Genomic DNA, 25,021 nt, shown 5'->3' on the forward strand with positions numbered 1-25,021 from the left:
GAATTGCCTAGAAGTAGGCTGAATCGCTGCAAGGGCTGAACAGCAGTATCGGGCAGGCTCGGGCAACGCGCGGCCCGTTCGGGTTATCGCTTCTCGGCCTTTTGGCTAAGATCAAGTGTAGTATCTGTTCTTATCAGTTTAATATCTGATACGTCCCCTATCTGGGGACCATATATTAAATGGATTTTTAGAACAGGGAGATGGAAATAGAGCTTGCTCTGTCCACTCCACGCATTGACCTGGTATTGCAGTATTTCCAGGACCGGTGCACCCTTTCCTTATGTGTTGACTAAAAGCAGATTCCAAAAGTGTTTTTTGTCTTTGCTATTGTTTCTGTCTTTCTGAAGGGATCTCCCCTTTTAATCCCATTATTTCAACACCTGTTGGACAATGCATGAGTGATAATGAGCTCATTGATTAAATGCAATTAATGAATAGATTGCCACCTCTTGTTGTGTGTCGTCTGTGTTTCTGTGTTTCCGGCATTTCACATTGGAACACCTCATTCACCTTCCTTGTCTTCTCTCCGCCCTCCCTTTTAGGTAAGTTAAAGAGCTGCACCTGAGCCAGCCACTGATTGATTGATTGATTGATTGATTGATTGATTGATGCAGCACAACAGTCAAATAGTGGAGTGGAGTAGGGGAACAGCAAACAGCCAATAAAGCAGCCCGCCCGCTCGCCTGCCCGCCACAATGGACCTACCTGTGTACACTAGATGGATGTGATGGAATGTACTGTCGTCCCTACATTTCAAGAAGAAGTAAGAATTGCAGTTGCAACAAAGCCTTGCTTGCCTACAAAGAGAGCAGCAATTTGGATTTGTTACTATGTTACCTAGAAGAATAACAAACTGTGCAAGGATGGAGGTTGTAGGAGCAAGGAGAAGTTGTCTGTAAAGTTGGTGGATGCCTATTTTCCATTTTGCAGTCCCTTGTCTCCCTCTTGTGGCCTCCTGGAGGCAACTAGCTGTGCAAAAAAAAGACAGCCTGGCGGCCGGCTGTTGCAGTGTTGCCCTCTCAGGCAACACTGAGTGACTGACTGAGCCTCACCGTCTTATATAAAGTTCAGACGGAACTTTGCACGTGTCATAGTGGAGCCCTCAGGATTCCAGAGCCAGCTTTCTGACATCATAATGGGGCCTCAGAGATAAAAGCCTGGGCCCAGGCAGTGTTGGTCAGTGCTGCTCAGCAGGCAGCACTGGACTGGACTGGATTACAGCTGATACAAGGTGTGAAGGAACAAGGGGTGGCTGTGGGCATGCACTTGCTGCCGCTGCCAGTGTTTATCTGCATGGCAGCAGGGCATTTGGGCGTTGCCAGGAAGGCGTTTTTATGTAGATTCCTCCTCTTTCAGCACTGCATTGTGGTGCAAGCAAAAGAAGCAAATCCTGTCTGGCTTCCTCTCCGGCCTTTATTCACCTCCCGTGTAGCTGTGAGTGTGTGAGCCTGCAGGGCCCCATGGAATTGCCTAGAAGTAGGCTGAATCGCTGCAAGGGCTGAACAGCAGTATCGGGCAGGCTCGGGCAACGCGCGGCCCGTTCGGGTTATCGCTTCTCGGCCTTTTGGCTAAGATCAAGTGTAGTATCTGTTCTTATCAGTTTAATATCTGATACGTCCCCTATCTGGGGACCATATATTAAATGGATTTTTAGAACAGGGAGATGGAAATAGAGCTTGCTCTGTCCACTCCACGCATTGACCTGGTATTGCAGTATTTCCAGGACCGGTGCACCCTTTCCTTATGTGTTGACTAAAAGCAGATTCCAAAAGTGTTTTTTGTCTTTGCTATTGTTTCTGTCTTTCTGAAGGGATCTCCCCTTTTAATCCCATTATTTCAACACCTGTTGGACAATGCATGAGTGATAATGAGCTCATTGATTAAATGCAATTAATGAATAGATTGCCACCTCTTGTTGTGTGTCGTCTGTGTTTCTGTGTTTCCGGCATTTCACATTGGAACACCTCATTCACCTTCCTTGTCTTCTCTCCGCCCTCCCTTTTAGATAAGTTAAAGAGCTGCACCTGAGCCAGCCACTGATTGATTGATTGATTGATTGATTGATTGATTGATTGATTGATTGATTGATTGATTGATTGATGCAGCACAACAGTCAAATAGTGGAGTGGAGTAGGGGAACAGCAAACAGCCAATAAAGCAGCCCGCCCGCTCGCCTGCCCGCCACAATGGACCTACCTGTGTACACTAGATGGATGTGATGGAATGTACTGTCGTCCCTACATTTCAAGAAGAAGTAAGAATTGCAGTTGCAACAAAGCCTTGCTTGCCTACAAAGAGAGCAGCAATTTGGATTTGTTACTATGTTACCTAGAAGAATAACAAACTGTGCAAGGATGGAGGTTGTAGGAGCAAGGAGAAGTTGTCTGTAAAGTTGGTGGATGCCTATTTTCCATTTTGCAGTCCCTTGTCTCCCTCTTGTGGCCTCCTGGAGGCAACTAGCTGTGCAAAAAAAAGACAGCCTGGCGGCCGGCTGTTGCAGTGTTGCCCTCTCAGGCAACACTGAGTGACTGACTGAGCCTCACCGTCTTATATAAAGTTCAGACGGAACTTTGCACGTGTCATAGTGGAGCCCTCAGGATTCCAGAGCTAGCTTTCTGACATCATAATGGGGCCTCAGAGATAAAAGCCTGGGCCCAGGCAGTGTTGGTCAGTGCTGCTCAGCAGGCAGCACTGGACTGGACTGGATTACAGCTGATACAAGGTGTGAAGGAACAAGGGGTGGCTGTGGGCATGCACTTGCTGCCGCTGCCAGTGTTTATCTGCATGGCAGCAGGGCATTTGGGCGTTGCCAGGAAGGCGTTTTTATGTAGATTCCTCCTCTTTCAGCACTGCATTGTGGTGCAAGCAAAAGAAGCAAATCCTGTCTGGCTTCCTCTCCGGCCTTTATTCACCTCCCGTGTAGCTGTGAGTGTGTGAGCCTGCAGGGCCCCATGGAATTGCCTAGAAGTAGGCTGAATCGCTGCAAGGGCTGAACAGCAGTATCGGGCAGGCTCGGGCAACGCGCGGCCCGTTCGGGTTATCGCTTCTCGGCCTTTTGGCTAAGATCAAGTGTAGTATCTGTTCTTATCAGTTTAATATCTGATACGTCCCCTATCTGGGGACCATATATTAAATGGATTTTTAGAACAGGGAGATGGAAATAGAGCTTGCTCTGTCCACTCCACGCATTGACCTGGTATTGCAGTATTTCCAGGACCGGTGCACCCTTTCCTTATGTGTTGACTAAAAGCAGATTCCAAAAGTGTTTTTTGTCTTTGCTATTGTTTCTGTCTTTCTGAAGGGATCTCCCCTTTTAATCCGATTATTTCAACACCTGTTGGACAATGCATGAGTGATAATGAGCTCATTGATTAAATGCAATTAATGAATAGATTGCCACCTCTTGTTGTGTGTCGTCTGTGTTTCTGTGTTTCCGGCATTTCACATTGGAACACCTCATTCACCTTCCTTGTCTTCTCTCCGCCCTCCCTTTTAGGTAAGTTAAAGAGCTGCACCTGAGCCAGCCACTGATTGATTGATTGATTGATTGATTGATTGATTGATTGATTGATTGATTGATTGATTGATTGATGCAGCACAACAGTCAAATAGTGGAGTGGAGTAGGGGAACAGCAAACAGCCAATAAAGCAGCCCGCCCGCTCGCCTGCCCGCCACAATGGACCTACCTGTGTACACTAGATGGATGTGATGGAATGTACTGTCGTCCCTACATTTCAAGAAGAAGTAAGAATTGCAGTTGCAACAAAGCCTTGCTTGCCTACAAAGAGAGCAGCAATTTGGATTTGTTACTATGTTACCTAGAAGAATAACAAACTGTGCAAGGATGGAGGTTGTAGGAGCAAGGAGAAGTTGTCTGTAAAGTTGGTGGATGCCTATTTTCCATTTTGCAGTCCCTTGTCTCCCTCTTGTGGCCTCCTGGAGGCAACTAGCTGTGCAAAAAAAAGACAGCCTGGCGGCCGGCTGTTGCAGTGTTGCCCTCTCAGGCAACACTGAGTGACTGACTGAGCCTCACCGTCTTATATAAAGTTCAGACGGAACTTTGCACGTGTCATAGTGGAGCCCTCAGGATTCCAGAGCCAGCTTTCTGACATCATAATGGGGCCTCAGAGATAAAAGCCTGGGCCCAGGCAGTGTTGGTCAGTGCTGCTCAGCAGGCAGCACTGGACTGGACTGGATTACAGCTGATACAAGGTGTGAAGGAACAAGGGGTGGCTGTGGGCATGCACTTGCTGCCGCTGCCAGTGTTTATCTGCATGGCAGCAGGGCATTTGGGCGTTGCCAGGAAGGCGTTTTTATGTAGATTCCTCCTCTTTCAGCACTGCATTGTGGTGCAAGCAAAAGAAGCAAATCCTGTCTGGCTTCCTCTCCGGGCTTTATTCACCTCCCGTGTAGCTGTGAGTGTGTGAGCCTGCAGGGCCCCATGGAATTGCCTAGAAGTAGGCTGAATCGCTGCAAGGGCTGAACAGCAGTATCGGGCAGGCTCGGGCAACGCGCGGCCCGTTCGGGTTATCGCTTCTCGGCCTTTTGGCTAAGATCAAGTGTAGTATCTGTTCTTATCAGTTTAATATCTGATACGTCCCCTATCTGGGGACCATATATTAAATGGATTTTTAGAACAGGGAGATGGAAATAGAGCTTGCTCTGTCCACTCCACGCATTGACCTGGTATTGCAGTATTTCCAGGACCGGTGCACCCTTTCCTTATGTGTTGACTAAAAGCAGATTCCAAAAGTGTTTTTTGTCTTTGCTATTGTTTCTGTCTTTCTGAAGGGATCTCCCCTTTTAATCCCATTATTTCAACACCTGTTGGACAATGCATGAGTGATAATGAGCTCATTGATTAAATGCAATTAATGAATAGATTGCCACCTCTTGTTGTGTGTCGTCTGTGTTTCTGTGTTTCCGGCATTTCACATTGGAACACCTCATTCACCTTCCTTGTCTTCTCTCCGCCCTCCCTTTTAGGTAAGTTAAAGAGCTGCACCTGAGCCAGCCACTGATTGATTGATTGATTGATTGATTGATTGATTGATTGATTGATTGATTGATTGATGCAGCACAACAGTCAAATAGTGGAGTGGAGTAGGGGAACAGCAAACAGCCAATAAAGCAGCCCGCCCGCTCGCCTGCCCGCCACAATGGACCTACCTGTGTACACTAGATGGATGTGATGGAATGTACTGTCGTCCCTACATTTCAAGAAGAAGTAAGAATTGCAGTTGCAACAAAGCCTTGCTTGCCTACAAAGAGAGCAGCAATTTGGATTTGTTACTATGTTACCTAGAAGAATAACAAACTGTGCAAGGATGGAGGTTGTAGGAGCAAGGAGAAGTTGTCTGTAAAGTTGGTGGATGCCTATTTTCCATTTTGCAGTCCCTTGTCTCCCTCTTGTGGCCTCCTGGAGGCAACTAGCTGTGCAAAAAAAAGACAGCCTGGCGGCCGGCTGTTGCAGTGTTGCCCTCTCAGGCAACACTGAGTGACTGACTGAGCCTCACCGTCTTATATAAAGTTCAGACGGAACTTTGCACGTGTCATAGTGGAGCCCTCAGGATTCCAGAGCCAGCTTTCTGACATCATAATGGGGCCTCAGAGATAAAAGCCTGGGCCCAGGCAGTGTTGGTCAGTGCTGCTCAGCAGGCAGCACTGGACTGGACTGGATTACAGCTGATACAAGGTGTGAAGGAACAAGGGGTGGCTGTGGGCATGCACTTGCTGCCGCTGCCAGTGTTTATCTGCATGGCAGCAGGGCATTTGGGCGTTGCCAGGAAGGCGTTTTTATGTAGATTCCTCCTCTTTCAGCACTGCATTGTGGTGCAAGCAAAAGAAGCAAATCCTGTCTGGCTTCCTCTCCGGCCTTTATTCACCTCCCGTGTAGCTGTGAGTGTGTGAGCCTGCAGGGCCCCATGGAATTGCCTAGAAGTAGGCTGAATCGCTGCAAGGGCTGAACAGCAGTATCGGGCAGGCTCGGGCAACGCGCGGCCCGTTCGGGTTATCGCTTCTCGGCCTTTTGGCTAAGATCAAGTGTAGTATCTGTTCTTATCAGTTTAATATCTGATACGTCCCCTATCTGGGGACCATATATTAAATGGATTTTTAGAACAGGGAGATGGAAATAGAGCTTGCTCTGTCCACTCCACGCATTGACCTGGTATTGCAGTATTTCCAGGACCGGTGCACCCTTTCCTTATGTGTTGACTAAAAGCAGATTCCAAAAGTGTTTTTTGTCTTTGCTATTGTTTCTGTCTTTCTGAAGGGATCTCCCCTTTTAATCCCATTATTTCAACACCTGTTGGACAATGCATGAGTGATAATGAGCTCATTGATTAAATGCAATTAATGAATAGATTGCCACCTCTTGTTGTGTGTCGTCTGTGTTTCTGTGTTTCCGGCATTTCACATTGGAACACCTCATTCACCTTCCTTGTCTTCTCTCCGCCCTCCCTTTTAGGTAAGTTAAAGAGCTGCACCTGAGCCAGCCACTGATTGATTGATTGATTGATTGATTGATTGATTGATGCAGCACAACAGTCAAATAGTGGAGTGGAGTAGGGGAACAGCAAACAGCCAATAAAGCAGCCCGCCCGCTCGCCTGCCCGCCACAATGGACCTACCTGTGTACACTAGATGGATGTGATGGAATGTACTGTCGTCCCTACATTTCAAGAAGAAGTAAGAATTGCAGTTGCAACAATGCCTTGCTTGCCTACAAAGAGAGCAGCAATTTGGATTTGTTACTATGTTACCTAGAAGAATAACAAACTGTGCAAGGATGGAGGTTGTAGGAGCAAGGAGAAGTTGTCTGTAAAGTTGGTGGATGCCTATTTTCCATTTTGCAGTCCCTTGTCTCCCTCTTGTGGCCTCCTGGAGGCAACTAGCTGTGCAAAAAAAAGACAGCCTGGCGGCCGGCTGTTGCAGTGTTGCCCTCTCAGGCAACACTGAGTGACTGACTGAGCCTCACCGTCTTATATAAAGTTCAGACGGAACTTTGCACGTGTCATAGTGGAGCCCTCAGGATTCCAGAGCCAGCTTTCTGACATCATAATGGGGCCTCAGAGATAAAAGCCTGGGCCCAGGCAGTGTTGGTCAGTGCTGCTCAGCAGGCAGCACTGGACTGGACTGGATTACAGCTGATACAAGGTGTGAAGGAACAAGGGGTGGCTGTGGGCATGCACTTGCTGCCGCTGCCAGTGTTTATCTGCATGGCAGCAGGGCATTTGGGCGTTGCCAGGAAGGCGTTTTTATGTAGATTCCTCCTCTTTCAGCACTGCATTGTGGTGCAAGCAAAAGAAGCAAATCCTGTCTGGCTTCCTCTCCGGCCTTTATTCACCTCCCGTGTAGCTGTGAGTGTGTGAGCCTGCAGGGCCCCATGGAATTGCCTAGAAGTAGGCTGAATCGCTGCAAGGGCTGAACAGCAGTATCGGGCAGGCTCGGGCAACGCGCGGCCCGTTCGGGTTATCGCTTCTCGGCCTTTTGGCTAAGATCAAGTGTAGTATCTGTTCTTATCAGTTTAATATCTGATACGTCCCCTATCTGGGGACCATATATTAAATGGATTTTTAGAACAGGGAGATGGAAATAGAGCTTGCTCTGTCCACTCCACGCATTGACCTGGTATTGCAGTATTTCCAGGACCGGTGCACCCTTTCCTTATGTGTTGACTAAAAGCAGATTCCAAAAGTGTTTTTTGTCTTTGCTATTGTTTCTGTCTTTCTGAAGGGATCTCCCCTTTTAATCCCATTATTTCAACACCTGTTGGACAATGCATGAGTGATAATGAGCTCATTGATTAAATGCAATTAATGAATAGATTGCCACCTCTTGTTGTGTGTCGTCTGTGTTTCTGTGTTTCCGGCATTTCACATTGGAACACCTCATTCACCTTCCTTGTCTTCTCTCCGCCCTCCCTTTTAGGTAAGTTAAAGAGCTGCACCTGAGCCAGCCACTGATTGATTGATTGATTGATTGATTGATTGATTGATTGATTGATTGATTGATTGATTGATGCAGCACAACAGTCAAATAGTGGAGTGGAGTAGGGGAACAGCAAACAGCCAATAAAGCAGCCCGCCCGCTCGCCTGCCCGCCACAATGGACCTACCTGTGTACACTAGATGGATGTGATGGAATGTACTGTCGTCCCTACATTTCAAGAAGAAGTAAGAATTGCAGTTGCAACAAAGCCTTGCTTGCCTACAAAGAGAGCAGCAATTTGGATTTGTTACTATGTTACCTAGAAGAATAACAAACTGTGCAAGGATGGAGGTTGTAGGAGCAAGGAGAAGTTGTCTGTAAAGTTGGTGGATGCCTATTTTCCATTTTGCAGTCCCTTGTCTCCCTCTTGTGGCCTCCTGGAGGCAACTAGCTGTGCAAAAAAAAGACAGCCTGGCGGCCGGCTGTTGCAGTGTTGCCCTCTCAGGCAACACTGAGTGACTGACTGAGCCTCACCGTCTTATATAAAGTTCAGACGGAACTTTGCACGTGTCATAGTGGAGCCCTCAGGATTCCAGAGCCAGCTTTCTGACATCATAATGGGGCCTCAGAGATAAAAGCCTGGGCCCAGGCAGTGTTGGTCAGTGCTGCTCAGCAGGCAGCACTGGACTGGACTGGATTACAGCTGATACAAGGTGTGAAGGAACAAGGGGTGGCTGTGGGCATGCACTTGCTGCCGCTGCCAGTGTTTATCTGCATGGCAGCAGGGCATTTGGGCGTTGCCAGGAAGGCGTTTTTATGTAGATTCCTCCTCTTTCAGCACTGCATTGTGGTGCAAGCAAAAGAAGCAAATCCTGTCTGGCTTCCTCTCCGGCCTTTATTCACCTCCCGTGTAGCTGTGAGTGTGTGAGCCTGCAGGGCCCCATGGAATTGCCTAGAAGTAGGCTGAATCGCTGCAAGGGCTGAACAGCAGTATCGGGCAGGCTCGGGCAACGCGCGGCCCGTTCGGGTTATCGCTTCTCGGCCTTTTGGCTAAGATCAAGTGTAGTATCTGTTCTTATCAGTTTAATATCTGATACGTCCCCTATCTGGGGACCATATATTAAATGGATTTTTAGAACAGGGAGATGGAAATAGAGCTTGCTCTGTCCACTCCACGCATTGACCTGGTATTGCAGTATTTCCAGGACCGGTGCACCCTTTCCTTATGTGTTGACTAAAAGCAGATTCCAAAAGTGTTTTTTGTCTTTGCTATTGTTTCTGTCTTTCTGAAGGGATCTCCCCTTTTAATCCCATTATTTCAACACCTGTTGGACAATGCATGAGTGATAATGAGCTCATTGATTAAATGCAATTAATGAATAGATTGCCACCTCTTGTTGTGTGTCGTCTGTGTTTCTGTGTTTCCGGCATTTCACATTGGAACACCTCATTCACCTTCCTTGTCTTCTCTCCGCCCTCCCTTTTAGGTAAGTTAAAGAGCTGCACCTGAGCCAGCCACTGATTGATTGATTGATTGATTGATTGATTGATTGATTGATTGATGCAGCACAACAGTCAAATAGTGGAGTGGAGTAGGGGAACAGCAAACAGCCAATAAAGCAGCCCGCCCGCTCGCCTGCCCGCCACAATGGACCTACCTGTGTACACTAGATGGATGTGATGGAATGTACTGTCGTCCCTACATTTCAAGAAGAAGTAAGAATTGCAGTTGCAACAAAGCCTTGCTTGCCTACAAAGAGAGCAGCAATTTGGATTTGTTACTATGTTACCTAGAAGAATAACAAACTGTGCAAGGATGGAGGTTGTAGGAGCAAGGAGAAGTTGTCTGTAAAGTTGGTGGATGCCTATTTTCCATTTTGCAGTCCCTTGTCTCCCTCTTGTGGCCTCCTGGAGGCAACTAGCTGTGCAAAAAAAAGACAGCCTGGCGGCCGGCTGTTGCAGTGTTGCCCTCTCAGGCAACACTGAGTGACTGACTGAGCCTCACCGTCTTATATAAAGTTCAGACGGAACTTTGCACGTGTCATAGTGGAGCCCTCAGGATTCCAGAGCCAGCTTTCTGACATCATAATGGGGCCTCAGAGATAAAAGCCTGGGCCCAGGCAGTGTTGGTCAGTGCTGCTCAGCAGGCAGCACTGGACTGGACTGGATTACAGCTGATACAAGGTGTGAAGGAACAAGGGGTGGCTGTGGGCATGCACTTGCTGCCGCTGCCAGTGTTTATCTGCATGGCAGCAGGGCATTTGGGCGTTGCCAGGAAGGCGTTTTTATGTAGATTCCTCCTCTTTCAGCACTGCATTGTGGTGCAAGCAAAAGAAGCAAATCCTGTCTGGCTTCCTCTCCGGCCTTTATTCACCTCCCGTGTAGCTGTGAGTGTGTGAGCCTGCAGGGCCCCATGGAATTGCCTAGAAGTAGGCTGAATCGCTGCAAGGGCTGAACAGCAGTATCGGGCAGGCTCGGGCAACGCGCGGCCCGTTCGGGTTATCGCTTCTCGGCCTTTTGGCTAAGATCAAGTGTAGTATCTGTTCTTATCAGTTTAATATCTGATACGTCCCCTATCTGGGGACCATATATTAAATGGATTTTTAGAACAGGGAGATGGAAATAGAGCTTGCTCTGTCCACTCCACGCATTGACCTGGTATTGCAGTATTTCCAGGACCGGTGCACCCTTTCCTTATGTGTTGACTAAAAGCAGATTCCAAAAGTGTTTTTTGTCTTTGCTATTGTTTCTGTCTTTCTGAAGGGATCTCCCCTTTTAATCCCATTATTTCAACACCTGTTGGACAATGCATGAGTGATAATGAGCTCATTGATTAAATGCAATTAATGAATAGATTGCCACCTCTTGTTGTGTGTCGTCTGTGTTTCTGTGTTTCCGGCATTTCACATTGGAACACCTCATTCACCTTCCTTGTCTTCTCTCCGCCCTCCCTTTTAGGTAAGTTAAAGAGCTGCACCTGAGCCAGCCACTGATTGATTGATTGATTGATTGATTGATTGATTGATTGATTGATGCAGCACAACAGTCAAATAGTGGAGTGGAGTAGGGGAACAGCAAACAGCCAATAAAGCAGCCCGCCCGCTCGCCTGCCCGCCACAATGGACCTACCTGTGTACACTAGATGGATGTGATGGAATGTACTGTCGTCCCTACATTTCAAGAAGAAGTAAGAATTGCAGTTGCAACAAAGCCTTGCTTGCCTACAAAGAGAGCAGCAATTTGGATTTGTTACTATGTTACCTAGAAGAATAACAAACTGTGCAAGGATGGAGGTTGTAGGAGCAAGGAGAAGTTGTCTGTAAAGTTGGTGGATGCCTATTTTCCATTTTGCAGTCCCTTGTCTCCCTCTTGTGGCCTCCTGGATGGAGGCAACTAGCTGTGCAAAAAAAAGACAGCCTGGCGGCCGGCTGTTGCAGTGTTGCCCTCTCAGGCAACACTGAGTGACTGACTGAGCCTCACCGTCTTATATAAAGTTCAGACGGAACTTTGCACGTGTCATAGTGGAGCCCTCAGGATTCCAGAGCCAGCTTTCTGACATCATAATGGGGCCTCAGAGATAAAAGCCTGGGCCCAGGCAGTGTTGGTCAGTGCTGCTCAGCAGGCAGCACTGGACTGGACTGGATTACAGCTGATACAAGGTGTGAAGGAACAAGGGGTGGCTGTGGGCATGCACTTGCTGCCGCTGCCAGTGTTTATCTGCATGGCAGCAGGGCATTTGGGCGTTGCCAGGAAGGCGTTTTTATGTAGATTCCTCCTCTTTCAGCACTGCATTGTGGTGCAAGCAAAAGAAGCAAATCCTGTCTGGCTTCCTCTCCGGCCTTTATTCACCTCCCGTGTAGCTGTGAGTGTGTGAGCCTGCAGGGCCCCATGGAATTGCCTAGAAGTAGGCTGAATCGCTGCAAGGGCTGAACAGCAGTATCGGGCAGGCTCGGGCAACGCGCGGCCCGTTCGGGTTATCGCTTCTCGGCCTTTTGGCTAAGATCAAGTGTAGTATCTGTTCTTATCAGTTTAATATCTGATACGTCCCCTATCTGGGGACCATATATTAAATGGATTTTTAGAACAGGGAGATGGAAATAGAGCTTGCTCTGTCCACTCCACGCATTGACCTGGTATTGCAGTATTTCCAGGACCGGTGCACCCTTTCCTTATGTGTTGACTAAAAGCAGATTCCAAAAGTGTTTTTTGTCTTTGCTATTGTTTCTGTCTTTCTGAAGGGATCTCCCCTTTTAATCCCATTATTTCAACACCTGTTGGACAATGCATGAGTGATAATGAGCTCATTGATTAAATGCAATTAATGAATAGATTGCCACCTCTTGTTGTGTGTCGTCTGTGTTTCTGTGTTTCCGGCATTTCACATTGGAACACCTCATTCACCTTCCTTGTCTTCTCTCCGCCCTCCCTTTTAGGTAAGTTAAAGAGCTGCACCTGAGCCAGCCACTGATTGATTGATTGATTGATTGATTGATTGATTGATTGATTGATTGATTGATTGATGCAGCACAACAGTCAAATAGTGGAGTGGAGTAGGGGAACAGCAAACAGCCAATAAAGCAGCCCGCCCGCTCGCCTGCCCGCCACAATGGACCTACCTGTGTACACTAGATGGATGTGATGGAATGTACTGTCGTCCGTACATTTCAAGAAGAAGTAAGAATTGCAGTTGCAACAAAGCCTTGCTTGCCTACAAAGAGAGCAGCAATTTGGATTTGTTACTATGTTACCTAGAAGAATAACAAACTGTGCAAGGATGGAGGTTGTAGGAGCAAGGAGAAGTTGTCTGTAAAGTTGGTGGATGCCTATTTTCCATTTTGCAGTCCCTTGTCTCCCTCTTGTGGCCTCCTGGAGGCAACTAGCTGTGCAAAAAAAAGACAGCCTGGCGGCCGGCTGTTGCAGTGTTGCCCTCTCAGGCAACACTGAGTGACTGACTGAGCCTCACCGTCTTATATAAAGTTCAGACGGAACTTTGCACGTGTCATAGTGGAGCCCTCAGGATTCCAGAGCCAGCTTTCTGACATCATAATGGGGCCTCAGAGATAAAAGCCTGGGCCCAGGCAGTGTTGGTCAGTGCTGCTCAGCAGGCAGCACTGGACTGGACTGGATTACAGCTGATACAAGGTGTGAAGGAACAAGGGGTGGCTGTGGGCATGCACTTGCTGCCGCTGCCAGTGTTTATCTGCATGGCAGCAGGGCATTTGGGCGTTGCCAGGAAGGCGTTTTTATGTAGATTCCTCCTCTTTCAGCACTGCATTGTGGTGCAAGCAAAAGAAGCAAATCCTGTCTGGCTTCCTCTCCGGCCTTTATTCACCTCCCGTGTAGCTGTGAGTGTGTGAGCCTGCAGGGCCCCATGGAATTGCCTAGAAGTAGGCTGAATCGCTGCAAGGGCTGAACAGCAGTATCGGGCAGGCTCGGGCAACGCGCGGCCCGTTCGGGTTATCGCTTCTCGGCCTTTTGGCTAAGATCAAGTGTAGTATCTGTTCTTATCAGTTTAATATCTGATACGTCCCCTATCTGGGGACCATATATTAAATGGATTTTTAGAACAGGGAGATGGAAATAGAGCTTGCTCTGTCCACTCCACGCATTGACCTGGTATTGCAGTATTTCCAGGACCGGTGCACCCTTTCCTTATGTGTTGACTAAAAGCAGATTCCAAAAGTGTTTTTTGTCTTTGCTATTGTTTCTGTCTTTCTGAAGGGATCTCCCCTTTTAATCCCATTATTTCAACACCTGTTGGACAATGCATGAGTGATAATGAGCTCATTGATTAAATGCAATTAATGAATAGATTGCCACCTCTTGTTGTGTGTCGTCTGTGTTTCTGTGTTTCCGGCATTTCACATTGGAACACCTCATTCACCTTCCTTGTCTTCTCTCCGCCCTCCCTTTTAGGTAAGTTAAAGAGCTGCACCTGAGCCAGCCACTGATTGATTGATTGATTGATTGATTGATTGATTGATTGATTGATTGATGCAGCACAACAGTCAAATAGTGGAGTGGAGTAGGGGAACAGCAAACAGCCAATAAAGCAGCCCGCCCGCTCGCCTGCCCGCCACAATGGACCTACCTGTGTACACTAGATGGATGTGATGGAATGTACTGTCGTCCCTACATTTCAAGAAGAAGTAAGAATTGCAGTTGCAACAAAGCCTTGCTTGCCTACAAAGAGAGCAGCAATTTGGATTTGTTACTATGTTACCTAGAAGAATAACAAACTGTGCAAGGATGGAGGTTGTAGGAGCAAGGAGAAGTTGTCTGTAAAGTTGGTGGATGCCTATTTTCCATTTTGCAGTCCCTTGTCTCCCTCTTGTGGCCTCCTGGAGGCAACTAGCTGTGCAAAAAAAAGACAGCCTGGCGGCCGGCTGTTGCAGTGTTGCCCTCTCAGGCAACACTGAGTGACTGACTGAGCCTCACCGTCTTATATAAAGTTCAGACGGAACTTTGCACGTGTCATAGTGGAGCCCTCAGGATTCCAGAGCCAGCTTTCTGACATCATAATGGGGCCTCAGAGATAAAAGCCTGGGCCCAGGCAGTGTTGGTCAGTGCTGCTCAGCAGGCAGCACTGGACTGGACTGGATTACAGCTGATACAAGGTGTGAAGGAACAAGGGGTGGCTGTGGGCATGCACTTGCTGCCGCTGCCAGTGTTTATCTGCATGGCAGCAGGGCATTTGGGCGTTGCCAGGAAGGCGTTTTTATGTAGATTCCTCCTCTTTCAGCACTGCATTGTGGTGCAAGCAAAAGAAGCAAATCCTGTCTGGCTTCCTCTCCGGCCTTTATTCACCTCCCGTGTAGCTGTGAGTGTGTGAGCCTGCAGGGCCCCATGGAATTGCCTAGAAGTAGGCTGAATCGCTGCAAGGGCTGAACAGCAGTATCGGGCAGGCTCGGGCAACGCGCGGCCCGTTCGGGTTATCGCTTCTCGGCCTTTTGGCTAAGATCAAGTGTAGTATCTGTTCTTATCAGTTTAATATCTGATACGTCCCCTATCTGGGGACCATATATTAAATGGATTTTTAGAACAGGGAGATGGAAATAGAGCTTGCTCTGTCCACTCCACGCATTGACCTGGTATTGCAGTATTTCCAGGACCGGTGCACCCTTTCCTTATGTGTTGACTAAAAGCAGATTCCAAAAGTGTTTTTTGTCTTTGCTATTGTTTCTGTCTTTCTGAAGGGATCTCCCCTTTTAATCCCATTATTTCAACACCTGTTGGACAATGCATGAGTGATAATGAGCTCATTGATTAAATGCAATTAATGAATAGATTGCCACCTCTTGTTGTGTGTCGTCTGTGTTTCTGTGTTTCCGGCATTTCACATTGGAACACCTCATTCACCTTCCTTGTCTTCTCTCCGCCCTCCCTTTTAGGTAAGTTAAAGAGCTGCACCTGAGCCAGCCACTGATTGATTGATTGATTGATTGATTGATTGATTGATTGATTGATTGATTGATTGATTGATTGCAGCACAACAGTCAAATAGTGGAGTGGAGTAGGGGAACAGCAAACAGCCAATAAAGCAGCCCGCCCGCTCGCCTGCCCGCCACAATGGACCTACCTGTGTACACTAGATGGATGTGATGGAATGTACTGTCGTCCCTACATTTCAAGAAGAAGTAAGAATTGCAGTTGCAACAAAGCCTTGCTTGCCTACAAAGAGAGCAGCAATTTGGATTTGTTACTATGTTACCTAGAAGAATAACAAACTGTGCAAGGATGGAGGTTGTAGGAGCAAGGAGAAGTTGTCTGTAAAGTTGGTGGATGCCTATTTTCCATTTTGCAGTCCCTTGTCTCCCTCTTGTGGCCTCCTGGAGGCAACTAGCTGTGCAAAAAAAAGACAGCCTGGCGGCCGGCTGTTGCAGTGTTGCCCTCTCAGGCAACACTGAGTGACTGACTGAGCCTCACCGTCTTATATAAAGTTCAGACGGAACTTTGCACGTGTCATAGTGGAGCCCTCAGGATTCCAGAGCCAGCTTTCTGACATCATAATGGGGCCTCAGAGATAAAAGCCTGGGCCCAGGCAGTGTTGGTCAGTGCTGCTCAGCAGGCAGCACTGGACTGGACTGGATTACAGCTGATACAAGGTGTGAAGGAACAAGGGGTGGCTGTGGGCATGCACTTGCTGCCGCTGCCAGTGTTTATCTGCATGGCAGCAGGGCATTTGGGCGTTGCCAGGAAGGCGTTTTTATGTAGATTCCTCCTCTTTCAGCACTGCATTGTGGTGCAAGCAAAAGAATCCTGTCTGGCTTCCTCTCCGGCCTTTATTCACCTCCCGTGTAGCTGTGAGTGTGTGAGCCTGCAGGGCCCCATGGAATTGCCTAGAAGTAGGCTGAATCGCTGCAAGGGCTGAACAGCAGTATCGGGCAGGCTCGGGCAACGCGCGGCCCGTTCGGGTTATCGCTTCTCGGCCTTTTGGCTAAGATCAAGTGTAGTATCTGTTCTTATCAGTTTAATATCTGATACGTCCCCTATCTGGGGACCATATATTAAATGGATTTTTAGAACAGGGAGATGGAAATAGAGCTTGCTCTGTCCACTCCACGCATTGACCTGGTATTGCAGTATTTCCAGGACCGGTGCACCCTTTCCTTATGTGTTGACTAAAAGCAGATTCCAAAAGTGTTTTTTGTCTTTGCTATTGTTTCTGTCTTTCTGAAGGGATCTCCCCTTTTAATCCCATTATTTCAACACCTGTTGGACAATGCATGAGTGATAATGAGCTCATTGATTAAATGCAATTAATGAATAGATTGCCACCTCTTGTTGTGTGTCGTCTGTGTTTCTGTGTTTCCGGCATTTCACATTGGAACACCTCATTCACCTTCCTTGTCTTCTCTCCGCCCTCCCTTTTAGGTAAGTTAAAGAGCTGCACCTGAGCCAGCCACTGATTGATTGATTGATTGATTGATTGATTGATGCAGCACAACAGTCAAATAGTGGAGTGGAGTAGGGGAACAGCAAACAGCCAATAAAGCAGCCAAGCCCGCTCGCCTGCCCGCCACAATGGACCTACCTGTGTACACTAGATGGATGTGATGGAATGTACTGTCGTCCCTACATTTCAAGAAGAAGTAAGAATTGCAGTTGCAACAAAGCCTTGCTTGCCTACAAAGAGAGCAGCAATTTGGATTTGTTACTATGTTACCTAGAAGAATAACAAACTGTGCAAGGATGGAGGTTGTAGGAGCAAGGAGAAGTTGTCTGTAAAGTTGGTGGATGCCTATTTTCCATTTTGCAGTCCCTTGTCTCCCTCTTGTGGCCTCCTGGAGGCAACTAGCTGTGCAAAAAAAAGACAGCCTGGCGGCCGGCTGTTGCAGTGTTGCCCTCTCAGGCAACACTGAGTGACTGACTGAGCCTCACCGTCTTATATAAAGTTCAGACGGAACTTTGCACGTGTCATAGTGGAGCCCTCAGGATTCCAGAGCCAGCTTTCTGACATCATAATGGGGCCTCAGAGATAAAAGCCTGGGCCCAGGCAGTGTTGGTCAGTGCTGCTCAGCAGGCAGCACTGGACTGGACTGGATTACAGCTGATACAAGGTGTGAAGGAACAAGGGGTGGCTGTGGGCATGCACTTGCTGCCGCTGCCAGTGTTTATCTGCATGGCAGCAGGGCATTTGGGCGTTGCCAGGAAGGCGTTTTTATGTAGATTCCTCCTCTTTCAGCACTGCATTGTGGTGCAAGCAAAAGAAGCAAATCCTGTCTGGCTTCCTCTCCGGCCTTTATTCACCTCCCGTGTAGCTGTGAGTGTGTGAGCCTGCAGGGCCCCATGGAATTGCCTAGAAGTAGGCTGAATCGCTGCAAGGGCTGAACAGCAGTATCGGGCAGGCTCGGGCAACGCGCGGCCCGTTCGGGTTATCGCTTCTCGGCCTTTTGGCTAAGATCAAGTGTAGTATCTGTTCTTATCAGTTTAATATCTGATACGTCCCCTATCTGGGGACCATATATTAAATGGATTTTTAGAACAGGGAGATGGAAATAGAGCTTGCTCTGTCCACTCCACGCATTGACCTGGTATTGCAGTATTTCCAGGACCGGTGCACCCTTTCCTTATGTGTTGACTAAAAGCAGATTCCAAAAGTGTTTTTTGTCTTTGCTATTGTTTCTGTCTTTCTGAAGGGATCTCCCCTTTTAATCCCATTATTTCAACACCTGTTGGACAATGCATGAGTGATAATGAGCTCATTGATTAAATGCAATTAATGAATAGATTGCCACCTCTTGTTGTGTGTCGTCTGTGTTTCTGTGTTTCCGGCATTTCACATTGGAACACCTCATTCACCTTCCTTGTCTTCTCTCCGCCCTCCCTTTTAGGTAAGTTAAAGAGCTGCACCTGAGCCAGCCACTGATTGATTGATTGATTGATTGATTGATTGATTGATTGATTGATTGATTGATGCAGCACAACAGTCAAATAGTGGAGTGGAGTAGGGGAACAGCAAACAGCCAATAAAGCAGCCCGCCCGCTCGCCTGCCCGCCACAATGGACCTACCTGTGTACACTAGATGGATGTGATGGAATGTACTGTCGTCCCTACATTTCAAGAAGAAGTAAGAATTGCAGTTGCAACAAAGCCTTGCTTGCCTACAAAGAGAGCAGCAATTTGGATTTGTTACTATGTTACCTAGAAGAATAACAAACTGTGCAAGGATGGAGGTTGTAGGAGCAAGGAGAAGTTGTCTGTAAAGTTGGTGGATGCCTATTTTCCATTTTGCAGTCCCTTGTCTCCCTCTTGTGGCCTCCTGGAGGCAACTAGCTGTGCAAAAAAAAGACAGCCTGGCGGCCGGCTGTTGCAGTGTTGCCCTCTCAGGCAACACTGAGTGACTGACTGAGCCTCACCGTCTTATATAAAGTTCAGACGGAACTTTGCACGTGTCATAGTGGAGCCCTCAGGATTCCAGAGCCAGCTTTCTGACATCATAATGGGGCCTCAGAGATAAAAGCCTGGGCCCAGGCAGTGTTGGTCAGTGCTGCTCAGCAGGCAGCACTGGACTGGACTGGATTACAGCTGATACAAGGTGTGAAGGAACAAGGGGTGGCTGTGGGCATGCACTTTCTGCCGCTGCCAGTGTTTATCTGCATGGCAGCAGGGCATTTGGGCGTTGCCAGGAAGGCGTTTTTATGTAGATTCCTCCTCTTTCAGCACTGCATTGTGGTGCAAGCAAAAGAAGCAAATCCTGTCTGGCTTCCTCTCCGGCCTTTATTCACCTCCCGTGTAGCTGTGAGTGTGTGAGCCTGCAGGGCCCCATGGAATTGCCTAGAAGTAGGCTGAATCGCTGCAAGGGCTGAACAGCAGTATCGGGCAGGCTCGGGCAACGCGCGGCCCGTTCGGGTTATCGCTTCTCGGCCTTTTGGCTAAGATCAAGTGTAGTATCTGTTCTTATCAGTTTAATATCTGATACGTCCCCTATCTGGGGACCATATATTAAATGGATTTTTAGAACAGGGAGATGGAAATAGAGCTTGCTCTGTCCACTCCACGCATTGACCTGGTATTGCAGTATTTCCAGGACCGGTGCACCCTTTCCTTATGTGTTGACTAAAAGCAGATTCCAAAAGTGTTTTTTGTCTTTGCTATTGTTTCTGTCTTTCTGAAGGGATCTCCCCTTTTAATCCCATTATTTCAACACCTGTTGGACAATGCATGAGTGATAATGAGCTCATTGATTAAATGCAATTAATGAATAGATTGCCACCTCTTGTTGTGTGTCGTCTGTGTTTCTGTGTTTCCGGCATTTCACATTGGAACACCTCATTCACCTTCCTTGTCTTCTCTCCGCCCTCCCTTTTAGGTAAGTTAAAGAGCTGCACCTGAGCCAGCCACTGATTGATTGATTGATTGATTGATTGATTGATTGATTGATTGATTGATGCAGCACAACAGTCAAATAGTGGAGTGGAGTAGGGGAACAGCAAACAGCCAATAAAGCAGCCCGCCCGCTCGCCTGCCCGCCACAATGGACCTACCTGTGTACACTAGATGGATGTGATGGAATGTACTGTCGTCCCTACATTTCAAGAAGAAGTAAGAATTGCAGTTGCAACAAAGCCTTGCTTGCCTACAAAGAGAGCAGCAATTTGGATTTGTTACTATGTTACCTAGAAGAATAACAAACTGTGCAAGGATGGAGGTTGTAGGAGCAAGGAGAAGTTGTCTGTAAAGTTGGTGGATGCCTATTTTCCATTTTGCAGTCCCTTGTCTCCCTCTTGTGGCCTCCTGGAGGCAACTAGCTGTGCAAAAAAAAGACAGCCTGGCGGCCGGCTGTTGCAGTGTTGCCCTCTCAGGCAACACTGAGTGACTGACTGAGCCTCACCGTCTTATATAAAGTTCAGACGGAACTTTGCACGTGTCATAGTGGAGCCCTCAGGATTCCAGAGCCAGCTTTCTGACATCATAATGGGGCCTCAGAGATAAAAGCCTGGGCCCAGGCAGTGTTGGTCAGTGCTGCTCAGCAGGCAGCACTGGACTGGACTGGATTACAGCTGATACAAGGTGTGAAGGAACAAGGGGTGGCTGTGGGCATGCACTTGCTGCCGCTGCCAGTGTTTATCTGCATGGCAGCAGGGCATTTGGGCGTTGCCAGGAAGGCGTTTTTATGTAGATTCCTCCTCTTTCAGCACTGCATTGTGGTGCAAGCAAAAGAAGCAAATCCTGTCTGGCTTCCTCTCCGGCCTTTATTCACCTCCCGTGTAGCTGTGAGTGTGTGAGCCTGCAGGGCCCCATGGAATTGCCTAGAAGTAGGCTGAATCGCTGCAAGGGCTGAACAGCAGTATCGGGCAGGCTCGGGCAACGCGCGGCCCGTTCGGGTTATCGCTTCTCGGCCTTTTGGCTAAGATCAAGTGTAGTATCTGTTCTTATCAGTTTAATATCTGATACGTCCCCTATCTGGGGACCATATATTAAATGGATTTTTAGAACAGGGAGATGGAAATAGAGCTTGCTCTGTCCACTCCACGCATTGACCTGGTATTGCAGTATTTCCAGGACCGGTGCACCCTTTCCTTATGTGTTGACTAAAAGCAGATTCCAAAAGTGTTTTTTGTCTTTGCTATTGTTTCTGTCTTTCTGAAGGGATCTCCCCTTTTAATCCCATTATTTCAACACCTGTTGGACAATGCATGAGTGATAATGAGCTCATTGATTAAATGCAATTAATGAATAGATTGCCACCTCTTGTTGTGTGTCGTCTGTGTTTCTGTGTTTCCGGCATTTCACATTGGAACACCTCATTCACCTTCCTTGTCTTCTCTCCGCCCTCCCTTTTAGGTAAGTTAAAGAGCTGCACCTGAGCCAGCCACTGATTGATTGATTGATTGATTGATTGATTGATGCAGCACAACAGTCAAATAGTGGAGTGGAGTAGGGGAACAGCAAACAGCCAATAAAGCAGCCAAGCCCGCTCGCCTGCCCGCCACAATGGACCTACCTGTGTACACTAGATGGATGTGATGGAATGTACTGTCGTCCCTACATTTCAAGAAGAAGTAAGAATTGCAGTTGCAACAAAGCCTTGCTTGCCTACAAAGAGAGCAGCAATTTGGATTTGTTACTATGTTACCTAGAAGAATAACAAACTGTGCAAGGATGGAGGTTGTAGGAGCAAGGAGAAGTTGTCTGTAAAGTTGGTGGATGCCTATTTTCCATTTTGCAGTCCCTTGTCTCCCTCTTGTGGCCTCCTGGAGGCAACTAGCTGTGCAAAAAAAAGACAGCCTGGCGGCCGGCTGTTGCAGTGTTGCCCTCTCAGGCAACACTGAGTGACTGACTGAGCCTCACCGTCTTATATAAAGTTCAGACGGAACTTTGCACGTGTCATAGTGGAGCCCTCAGGATTCCAGAGCCAGCTTTCTGACATCATAATGGGGCCTCAGAGATAAAAGCCTGGGCCCAGGCAGTGTTGGTCAGTGCTGCTCAGCAGGCAGCACTGGACTGGACTGGATTACAGCTGATACAAGGTGTGAAGGAACAAGGGGTGGCTGTGGGCATGCACTTGCTGCCGCTGCCAGTGTTTATCTGCATGGCAGCAGGGCATTTGGGCGTTGCCAGGAAGGCGTTTTTATGTAGATTCCTCCTCTTTCAGCACTGCATTGTGGTGCAAGCAAAAGAAGCAAATCCTGTCTGGCTTCCTCTCCGGCCTTTATTCACCTCCCGTGTAGCTGTGAGTGTGTGAGCCTGCAGGGCCCCATGGAATTGCCTAGAAGTAGGCTGAATCGCTGCAAGGGCTGAACAGCAGTATCGGGCAGGCTCGGGCAACGCGCGGCCCGTTCGGGTTATCGCTTCTCGGCCTTTTGGCTAAGATCAAGTGTAGTATCTGTTCTTATCAGTTTAATATCTGATACGTCCCCTATCTGGGGACCATATATTAAATGGATTTTTAGAACAGGGAGATGGAAATAGAGCTTGCTCTGTCCACTCCACGCATTGACCTGGTATTGCAGTATTTCCAGGACCGGTGCACCCTTTCCTTATGTGTTGACTAAAAGCAGATTCCAAAAGTGTTTTTTGTCTTTGCTATTGTTTCTGTCTTTCTGAAGGGATCTCCCCTTTTAATCCCATTATTTCAACACCTGTTGGACAATGCATGAGTGATAATGAGCTCATTGATTAAATGCAATTAATGAATAGATTGCCACCTCTTGTTGTGTGTCGTCTGTGTTTCTGTGTTTCCGGCATTTCACATTGGAACACCTCATTCACCTTCCTTGTCTTCTCTCCGCCCTCCCTTTTAGGTAAGTTAAAGAGCTGCACCTGAGCCAGCCACTGATTGATTGATTGATTGATTGATTGATTGATTGATTGATTGATTGATTGATTGATGCAGCACAACAGTCAAATAGTGGAGTGGAGTAGGGGAACAGCAAACAGCCAATAAAGCAGCCCGCCCGCTCGCCTGCCCGCCACAATGGACCTACCTGTGTACACTAGATGGATGTGATGGAATGTACTGTCGTCCCTACATTTCAAGAAGAAGTAAGAATTGCAGTTGCAACAAAGCCTTGCTTGCCTACAAAGAGAGCAGCAATTTGGATTTGTTACTATGTTACCTAGAAGAATAACAAACTGTGCAAGGATGGAGGTTGTAGGAGCAAGGAGAAGTTGTCTGTAAAGTTGGTGGATGCCTATTTTCCATTTTGCAGTCCCTTGTCTCCCTCTTGTGGCCTCCTGGAGGCAACTAGCTGTGCAAAAAAAAGACAGCCTGGCGGCCGGCTGTTGCAGTGTTGCCCTCTCAGGCAACACTGAGTGACTGACTGAGCCTCACCGTCTTATATAAAGTTCAGACGGAACTTTGCACGTGTCATAGTGGAGCCCTCAGGATTCCAGAGCCAGCTTTCTGACATCATAATGGGGCCTCAGAGATAAAAGCCTGGGCCCAGGCAGTGTTGGTCAGTGCTGCTCAGCAGGCAGCACTGGACTGGACTGGATTACAGCTGATACAAGGTGTGAAGGAACAAGGGGTGGCTGTGGGCATGCACTTTCTGCCGCTGCCAGTGTTTATCTGCATGGCAGCAGGGCATTTGGGCGTTGCCAGGAAGGCGTTTTTATGTAGATTCCTCCTCTTTCAGCACTGCATTGTGGTGCAAGCAAAAGAAGCAAATCCTGTCTGGCTTCCTCTCCGGCCTTTATTCACCTCCCGTGTAGCTGTGAGTGTGTGAGCCTGCAGGGCCCCATGGAATTGCCTAGAAGTAGGCTGAATCGCTGCAAGGGCTGAACAGCAGTATCGGGCAGGCTCGGGCAACGCGCGGCCCGTTCGGGTTATCGCTTCTCGGCCTTTTGGCTAAGATCAAGTGTAGTATCTGTTCTTATCAGTTTAATATCTGATACGTCCCCTATCTGGGGACCATATATTAAATGGATTTTTAGAACAGGGAGATGGAAATAGAGCTTGCTCTGTCCACTCCACGCATTGACCTGGTATTGCAGTATTTCCAGGACCGGTGCACCCTTTCCTTATGTGTTGACTAAAAGCAGATTCCAAAAGTGTTTTTTGTCTTTGCTATTGTTTCTGTCTTTCTGAAGGGATCTCCCCTTTTAATCCCATTATTTCAACACCTGTTGGACAATGCATGAGTGATAATGAGCTCATTGATTAAATGCAATTAATGAATAGATTGCCACCTCTTGTTGTGTGTCGTCTGTGTTTCTGTGTTTCCGGCATTTCACATTGGAACACCTCATTCACCTTCCTTGTCTTCTCTCCGCCCTCCCTTTTAGGTAAGTTAAAGAGCTGCACCTGAGCCAGCCACTGATTGATTGATTGATTGATTGATTGATTGATTGATTGATTGATGCAGCACAACAGTCAAATAGTGGAGTGGAGTAGGGGAACAGCAAACAGCCAATAAAGCAGCCCGCCCGCTCGCCTGCCCGCCACAATGGACCTACCTGTGTACACTAGATGGATGTGATGGAATGTACTGTCGTCCCTACATTTCAAGAAGAAGTAAGAATTGCAGTTGCAACAAAGCCTTGCTTGCCTACAAAGAGAGCAGCAATTTGGATTTGTTACTATGTTACCTAGAAGAATAACAAACTGTGCAAGGATGGAGGTTGTAGGAGCAAGGAGAAGTTGTCTGTAAAGTTGGTGGATGCCTATTTTCCATTTTGCAGTCCCTTGTCTCCCTCTTGTGGCCTCCTGGAGGCAACTAGCTGTGCAAAAAAAAGACAGCCTGGCGGCCGGCTGTTGCAGTGTTGCCCTCTCAGGCAACACTGAGTGACTGACTGAGCCTCACCGTCTTATATAAAGTTCAGACGGAACTTTGCACGTGTCATAGTGGAGCCCTCAGGATTCCAGAGCCAGCTTTCTGACATCATAATGGGGCCTCAGAGATAAAAGCCTGGGCCCAGGCAGTGTTGGTCAGTGCTGCTCAGCAGGCAGCACTGGACTGGACTGGATTACAGCTGATACAAGGTGTGAAGGAACAAGGGGTGGCTGTGGGCATGCACTTGCTGCCGCTGCCAGTGTTTATCTGCATGGCAGCAGGGCATTTGGGCGTTGCCAGGAAGGCGTTTTTATGTAGATTCCTCCTCTTTCAGCACTGCATTGTGGTGCAAGCAAAAGAAGCAAATCC

The 25,021-nt window shown here is 47.8% G+C and overlaps 17 non-coding genes across 17 annotated transcripts; all 17 read left to right on the plus strand.

Annotated features, from left to right (window-relative positions):
• Window positions 1–85: 85 nt before the first annotated feature.
• On the plus strand, window positions 86–276 carry LOC142724042 (U2 spliceosomal RNA). Its single transcript, XR_012875893.1, has one exon. It is a non-coding gene; the product is annotated as a U2 spliceosomal RNA (small nuclear RNA).
• A 1,272-nt stretch (window positions 277–1,548) lies between these two features.
• LOC142724054 (U2 spliceosomal RNA) lies at window positions 1,549–1,739 on the plus strand. Its single transcript, XR_012875904.1, has one exon. It is a non-coding gene; the product is annotated as a U2 spliceosomal RNA (small nuclear RNA).
• Window positions 1,740–3,039: 1,300 nt separating this feature from the next.
• On the plus strand, window positions 3,040–3,230 carry LOC142724066 (U2 spliceosomal RNA). The gene has a single exon (XR_012875915.1). It is a non-coding gene; the product is annotated as a U2 spliceosomal RNA (small nuclear RNA).
• A 1,300-nt stretch (window positions 3,231–4,530) lies between these two features.
• LOC142723876 (U2 spliceosomal RNA) lies at window positions 4,531–4,721 on the plus strand. Its single transcript, XR_012875732.1, has one exon. It is a non-coding gene; the product is annotated as a U2 spliceosomal RNA (small nuclear RNA).
• A 1,292-nt stretch (window positions 4,722–6,013) lies between these two features.
• On the plus strand, window positions 6,014–6,204 carry LOC142723888 (U2 spliceosomal RNA). Its single transcript, XR_012875744.1, has one exon. It is a non-coding gene; the product is annotated as a U2 spliceosomal RNA (small nuclear RNA).
• Window positions 6,205–7,476: 1,272 nt separating this feature from the next.
• LOC142723900 (U2 spliceosomal RNA) lies at window positions 7,477–7,667 on the plus strand. Its single transcript, XR_012875756.1, has one exon. It is a non-coding gene; the product is annotated as a U2 spliceosomal RNA (small nuclear RNA).
• A 1,296-nt stretch (window positions 7,668–8,963) lies between these two features.
• Window positions 8,964–9,154, plus strand: LOC142723912 (U2 spliceosomal RNA). The gene has a single exon (XR_012875768.1). It is a non-coding gene; the product is annotated as a U2 spliceosomal RNA (small nuclear RNA).
• Window positions 9,155–10,434: 1,280 nt separating this feature from the next.
• LOC142723924 (U2 spliceosomal RNA) lies at window positions 10,435–10,625 on the plus strand. Its single transcript, XR_012875780.1, has one exon. It is a non-coding gene; the product is annotated as a U2 spliceosomal RNA (small nuclear RNA).
• Window positions 10,626–11,909: 1,284 nt separating this feature from the next.
• LOC142723936 (U2 spliceosomal RNA) lies at window positions 11,910–12,100 on the plus strand. Its single transcript, XR_012875792.1, has one exon. It is a non-coding gene; the product is annotated as a U2 spliceosomal RNA (small nuclear RNA).
• A 1,292-nt stretch (window positions 12,101–13,392) lies between these two features.
• LOC142723949 (U2 spliceosomal RNA) lies at window positions 13,393–13,583 on the plus strand. The gene has a single exon (XR_012875804.1). It is a non-coding gene; the product is annotated as a U2 spliceosomal RNA (small nuclear RNA).
• Window positions 13,584–14,867: 1,284 nt separating this feature from the next.
• LOC142723961 (U2 spliceosomal RNA) lies at window positions 14,868–15,058 on the plus strand. Its single transcript, XR_012875815.1, has one exon. It is a non-coding gene; the product is annotated as a U2 spliceosomal RNA (small nuclear RNA).
• Window positions 15,059–16,350: 1,292 nt separating this feature from the next.
• LOC142723973 (U2 spliceosomal RNA) lies at window positions 16,351–16,541 on the plus strand. Its single transcript, XR_012875827.1, has one exon. It is a non-coding gene; the product is annotated as a U2 spliceosomal RNA (small nuclear RNA).
• A 1,269-nt stretch (window positions 16,542–17,810) lies between these two features.
• Window positions 17,811–18,001, plus strand: LOC142723985 (U2 spliceosomal RNA). The gene has a single exon (XR_012875839.1). It is a non-coding gene; the product is annotated as a U2 spliceosomal RNA (small nuclear RNA).
• A 1,288-nt stretch (window positions 18,002–19,289) lies between these two features.
• Window positions 19,290–19,480, plus strand: LOC142723998 (U2 spliceosomal RNA). The gene has a single exon (XR_012875853.1). It is a non-coding gene; the product is annotated as a U2 spliceosomal RNA (small nuclear RNA).
• Window positions 19,481–20,764: 1,284 nt separating this feature from the next.
• LOC142724010 (U2 spliceosomal RNA) lies at window positions 20,765–20,955 on the plus strand. Its single transcript, XR_012875865.1, has one exon. It is a non-coding gene; the product is annotated as a U2 spliceosomal RNA (small nuclear RNA).
• Window positions 20,956–22,224: 1,269 nt separating this feature from the next.
• Window positions 22,225–22,415, plus strand: LOC142724022 (U2 spliceosomal RNA). Its single transcript, XR_012875877.1, has one exon. It is a non-coding gene; the product is annotated as a U2 spliceosomal RNA (small nuclear RNA).
• A 1,292-nt stretch (window positions 22,416–23,707) lies between these two features.
• LOC142724034 (U2 spliceosomal RNA) lies at window positions 23,708–23,898 on the plus strand. The gene has a single exon (XR_012875886.1). It is a non-coding gene; the product is annotated as a U2 spliceosomal RNA (small nuclear RNA).
• Window positions 23,899–25,021: the final 1,123 nt, after the last annotated feature.

This window comes from Rhinoderma darwinii, unplaced genomic scaffold (genome assembly GCF_050947455.1).
Source record: "Rhinoderma darwinii isolate aRhiDar2 unplaced genomic scaffold, aRhiDar2.hap1 Scaffold_568, whole genome shotgun sequence".
Lineage (NCBI taxonomy): Eukaryota > Metazoa > Chordata > Amphibia > Anura > Rhinodermatidae > Rhinoderma > Rhinoderma darwinii.